This window comes from Oryx dammah, unplaced genomic scaffold, assembly GCF_014754425.2.
Source record: "Oryx dammah isolate SB20612 unplaced genomic scaffold, SCBI_Odam_1.1 HiC_scaffold_19, whole genome shotgun sequence".
NCBI lineage: Eukaryota > Metazoa > Chordata > Mammalia > Artiodactyla > Bovidae > Oryx > Oryx dammah.
In genome coordinates, this window is record NW_024070203.1 from 68,050,317 (window position 1) to 68,056,243 (window position 5,927).

General features: G+C 38.9%; 1 non-coding gene across 1 annotated transcript; it reads left to right on the forward strand.

Moving 5' to 3' along the window:
- Positions 1–4,133: 4,133 nt before the first annotated feature.
- LOC120879142 lies at positions 4,134–4,240 on the forward strand. The gene has a single exon (XR_005724710.1). It is a non-coding gene; the product is annotated as a U6 spliceosomal RNA (small nuclear RNA).
- Positions 4,241–5,927: the final 1,687 nt, after the last annotated feature.

Below are 5,927 nucleotides of genomic sequence, written 5' to 3' on the forward strand. Positions count from 1 at the left end.
ATAAGGCTACCACTTCTTAATGCCTTAGTTAAAGTGGCTCTTTAGTCACTCACTAGGCTACTACAGAGACTTAAATAGGAATGTAAGCTGAATTTTGTAAATACCTTATTGAATATGATGTACATGTGTGTGTGTGCAAATACACAGAGTTAAACACACAGAATATTAAACAGAGTTAAATATTCAAGAAGTATATGCAGTCCCCATTAGTCTCCTTTACCTACAAGTGGTTTGATTTTCCACTTTGTTGAACTAAAGCCCAGTCACATAATAGAAATATCTGTTAACTGGTCTCAACAAATGGTACAAAGATAAAAGATACATGCATATTTTTCTTTTATTTGACACCTGATCAGGCCACCATTAACACACAGTTAAGTTTGGAGAATACAGGTCAGATCTGGTGCTTGTGTTGTGTTCAGATTTCTGGTTTGTGATATTGGTTCTTCTAAACTATAATGCAAAGGTGCTGAAACTACAGGGGAAGATTCCCAAAGAGGGTAAGCCAAATGCTAATTTTTGACTCATCTATAACCAGTGCTGTGAGAATGCCAAGTTTAGAGGACCGCTTATAGTAAGTACAAAATGATCAAGGTTCATAGAGAAAATACCAAAAGGTGGCATATCAGTAACTAGATAGAAGTAGACCCTCATTACCTCATGTAGGAGCTAATTCCTTGGATCAAAAGTACTGATCTGTAATAAATGGAGCAATAGTTATATAAAATTACATGTGTTAGTCAGGCTATATTGAAATGGGAAGGGTGTTAAGATGCCTTTGTTTCCATCTTCACCAGTGACCCGAGGGCAAAATGTTCTGAAAACATCATTAACACTCACTTTTTAAGTCAGTTGTTCAACCAAGGTGTTAATAGCAAAGATTTCTAGGTGATTATATCACTAGCAATTAAAAGCAAGTTTGGCAGTTACTTCATTTGTCATAGTAGACCAATAAAAACTGTAGGGAGGAAAGAGAATTTGTCAGGGATTTTTAACACCTATATGTGTAAATAACCCAAAGGGAAGAAAAAGCAATCAAGCATTTGACTGCCTCACTCATGCCTGGAAGCACTGAATATTTGGTGTTAATATTTATATATTGTTGATGAGGAAACATACACAGATGGTTTACTCAAGGTCATACCTAGTAAATGTTAAAGCATGGAATTGAAAACAGACTTTTTCAGTTATATCACACTATCTCTCCTTACGTCATTATTGCTTTATAAATTCTTCCAGACTAAGTTTACATAGGGTTAGAGGATATATGTTTAGTAGGTTGTAAACGAGGACCTTGATTCACAAAACCATCTCATTATCTTGAAATGAGAGCAGAGGGTGTATTTTTTAACCAATATAATCATTTGATACTATTTGGAACCCAAAAGGACCTATTGGAATATATAAAACTTCAATGACTATCTAATTTTTTTTATATTTAAATGTTCTTTCAAGATTATACACTATATAAAGTTCAGTTCAGTTCAATTTAGTCACTCAGTCGTGTCCGACTCTTTGCGACCCTATGAACTGCAGCATGCCAGGCTTCCCTGTCCATCACCAACTCCCAGAGTCCACCCAAACCCATGTCCATCAAGTCAGTGATGCCATCCAACCATATCATCCTCTGTCGTCCCCTTCTCCTCCTGCCCTCAATCTTTCCCAGCATCAGGGTCTTTCAAATGAATCAGCTGTCCGCATCAGGTGGCCAAAGTATTGGAGTTTCAGCTTCAACATCAGTCCTTCCAGTGAACACCCAGGACTGATCTCCTTTAGGATGGACTGGTTGGATCTCCTTGCAGTCCAAGGGACTCTCAAGAGTCTTCTCCAACACCATGCAAAAGCATCGATTCTTCGGCGCTCAGCTTTCTTCATAGTCCAACTCTCACATCCATACATGACTACTGGAATAACCATAGCCTTGACTAGACGGACCTTTGTGGACAAACTAATGTCTCTGCTTTTTTATATGCTGTCTAGGATGGTCATAACTTTCTTCCAAGGAAAGCATCTTTTAATTTCATGGCTGCAGTCACCATCTGCAGTGATTTTGGAGCACAGAAAAATAAAAAAGTCTAATACTGTATCCCCATCTATTTGCCATGAAGTGATGGGACCAGATGCCATGATCTTAGATTTCTAAATGTTGAGTTTTAAGCCAACTTTTTCACTCTTCTCTTTCACTTTCATCAAGAGGCTTTTTAGCTCCTCTTCACTTTCTGCCATAAGGGTGGTGTCATCTGCATATCTGAGGTTATTGATATTTATCCTGCCAGTCTTCATTCCAGCTTGTTCTTCTAGCCCAGCGTTTCTCATGATGTACTCTGCATATAAGTTAAATAAGCAGGGTGACAATATACAGCCTTGATGTACTCCTTTTCCTATTTGGAACCAGTCTGTTGTTCCATGTCCAGTTCTAACTGTTGCTTCCTGACCTGCATATAGGTTTCTCAAGAGGCAGGTCAGGTGGTCTGGTATTCCCGTCTCTTTCAGAATTTTCCAGTTTATTGTGATCCACACAGAAGAAGAAATAGATGTTTTTCTGGAATTCTCTTGCTTTTCCATGATCCAGCAGATGTTGGCAATTTGATCTCTGGTTCCTCTGCCTTTTCTAATACCAGCTTGAATATCTGGAAGTTCACAATTCATGTTGCTGAAGCCTGGCTTGGAGAATTTTGAGCATTACTTTACTAGCGTGTGAGATGAGTGCAATTGTGCGGTAGTTTGAGCATTCTTTGGCGTTGCCTTTCTTTGGGATTGGAATGAAAACACCTTTTCCAGTCCTGTGGCCCCTGCTGAGTTTTCCAAATGTTCTGGCATATTGAGTATAGTACTTTCACAGCAGCATCTTTCAGGATTTGAAATAGCTCCACTGGAATTCCATCACCTCTACTAGCTTTGTTCATAGTGATGCTTCCTAAGGCCCACTTGACTTCACATTTCAGGATATGAGGCTCTAGGTGAGTGGTCACACCATCGTGATTATCTTGGTCTTGAAGATCTTTTTTGTACAGTTCTTTTGTGTATTCTTACCACCTCTTAATATCTTCTGCTTTTTGCCTTATGGTTCCATTTTTCTTTCTTCTTCTATTAGTTGGGCGACTAAGCATTCTATTTTTAGAGCTGTCACCCTAGAAATTTTAATAACCATATGGGGTCTTAGCTTGCGCTGCATACAGGCTTTTTCTAGTTGCCGAGGGTGGAGGTTTCTCTTGTGCGGCATGGGCTCTAGGACATGCAGGCTTTAGTAGTTGCAGCTCAGGCTCTAGCATGTGGGCTCAGTAGTTGTGGTGCACAGGCTTTGTTGCCTCAGGGCATGTGGAATCTTTCAGACCAGGGATAGAACCCATGTCCCCTGCCTTTGCAGGTGTATTCTTATCCACTGGACCACTGGGAAGTCCTTAACATGTAATTTTGACCTGTGTGTCATGAAGAAAGCTGCTACTGAAGTCATCTTACTCTCCACTTGTTATTTGTGTTGTCTGTCCTTTGCATTGTAACTTCATAAATTAAGACATTATTTTGTACAGTAATATCCATTTCCTTGTTCATTCTATTTTGTGATTAGACTTTTTTCCTCGAATTGCTTTTAGCATTTCTTTTCCATTGGTGTTCCTCAGTTTTACAACGCTGTGGCTAAGTGAATTTTACTTATATTGACAGTATTTATTGGGCCTCCTGATTCTGAAAATGGATTTTGTCTTGCATTAGTCCCGGAAAAGTAACTCTTTGGATATTTCTCTTTTTTTTCAGTTCCTCAGGTTTTGAGTTCTCACACCAGATAAACCTCCCTACCTTCCATATTTTTTACCTCCGTGTCTGTGCTGCATTAGATTTTGGGTAATTTCTTCAGATTTGTCTTCTGATTCATTAATGATCTCTTCAGCTGTTTCTGATTTGCCATTACACATCCATTCAGCTTTTTTATTTCAATGATTTTCATTTATTTTGTATTTTGTATTTTGAATCTACTTCCCTGCTACTACTCTTAGCCATGCTGGCATCCATTGTTTGATGAGTACAGTAGCTTCTGAATTACTCTCCCTGTAAGTGTTCTTGACATTTCCCCTCCCACCATTCCCAGCTGTTTTCCATATGAGAGTAGTCTTTTAGAATTTAAATCTGATTGTTTTGTGCTCGCTTAGGCAGCACATATACTAAAATTGGAACGATACAGAGAAGATTAGCATGGCCCCTGTGCAAGGATGACACACAAATTCCTGAGGCATTCCATATTTTTCTGAGTCTCATTTTAAGTACATTGTGACTGTGTGGGAGTTACAGGCTGCTTTATGTTGCAGGTGGGGGAAACTTCCTAGGTTGGTGTGAACTGGGACAACAGACCTCCCTGGCCCCTTCCACTCATCATCTTTCTCCTATGGTCACCTCTTAAGAGGGTCTCTTATTTTCTTTCAGAAACCAAATGCACAGCTTTGTTCTACTATGGAAATTCTGCAATCTTGGAAATCATTACTAGTATCAACTATTAGTCACTTTTTAAAGCCTCAAAAGTGGAGTGGGGATGGGGGCCAGTGGAATCCTTGTTTGGTTCTTACTTTACCCAAACTGTGTATAAAGAATAAAGTTAGCAGAATGACAAAAAAAAAAAAATCTGATTGTTTTTCCTCCCTGGTTAAAATTCTTCAGTGGCTCCGCATTGTTAGCCTAAAGACTGAATCCCTGACTGTCATTATCTAATATCTGCTTGCTGCATCCTCCTTGTATACCAGCCTCAAGCCACACTGACCTCCTCTGCCCTTCAGAGCAGTAACTTCCAGCTATTTTGGCTACTGAAGAATAAGAGAAACATTACATTATAACCCAATACTATAAAAACATATTTGATGCAAAAGTTTATAAAACAATACCCACCCTTTCAATATGTGGTGATCTCTTTTTCTATTCTGTTGGTATTCATAATCTAATTGGTATCAATTCACATTTGAAAAATACTTCTCTAAAGAGCAAGAGTCCTCCTTGTGCTTTAATGTTTGTAATGCTGTTCCCTACCTGGGAATAAATTTTTTCTCCTGTCTCCCTCTTTCCAAAAGCACACATGTACTTTTAGTTTATTTTTTCTCCAGAACTCAACTCAGTTACCAAAGAAAACTTGACATTTCCTTATGAAAGGAAAATTTCTTTTACCCCTAAACTAGGCTAGATTCTTCTATTACTGTTTTATCTCATTTGTATTACTTATGCTCAAAATTCTCCAAGTTGGGCTTCAACCATACATGAACCGAGAACTTCCAGATGTTCAAGCTGGATTTAGAAAAGGCAGAAGAACCAGAGATCAAATTGCCAACATCCATTGAATCATAGAAAAAGCAAGAAAATTCCAGAAAAACATCTACCTCATGAAAGCCTTTGACTCTGTGGATTACAACAAACTCTGGAAAATTCGTAGAGATGGGAATACCAGACCACCTTACTTGCCTCTTGAGAAATCTGTGTGCAGGTTAAGAAGCAACAGTTAGAACCAGACATGGAATGACAGACTGGTTCCAAATTGGAAAAGGAGTACATCAAGGCTGTGTACTGTCACCCTGTTTATTTAACTTATATGCAGAGGACATCGTGTGAAATGCTGTGCTGGTTGAAGCACAAGCTGGAATGAAGATTGCAGAGAGAAATATGAATAACCTCAGATATGCAGCTGACACCACCCTTGTGGCAGAAAGCAAAGGGGAACTAAAGAGCCTCTTGATGAAAGTGAAAGAGGAGAGTGAAAAAGCTGTATTAAAACTCTCAGAAAATTAAGATCATGACATCTGGTCCCATCAATTCATGGCAAATAGATGGGGAAACAATGGAAACAGTGACAGACTTTATTTTCTTGGGCTCGGCCTCCAAAATCACTGCAGATGGAGACTGCAGCCATGAAATTAAAAGACACTTAATCCTTGGAAGAAAAGTTATGACCAACA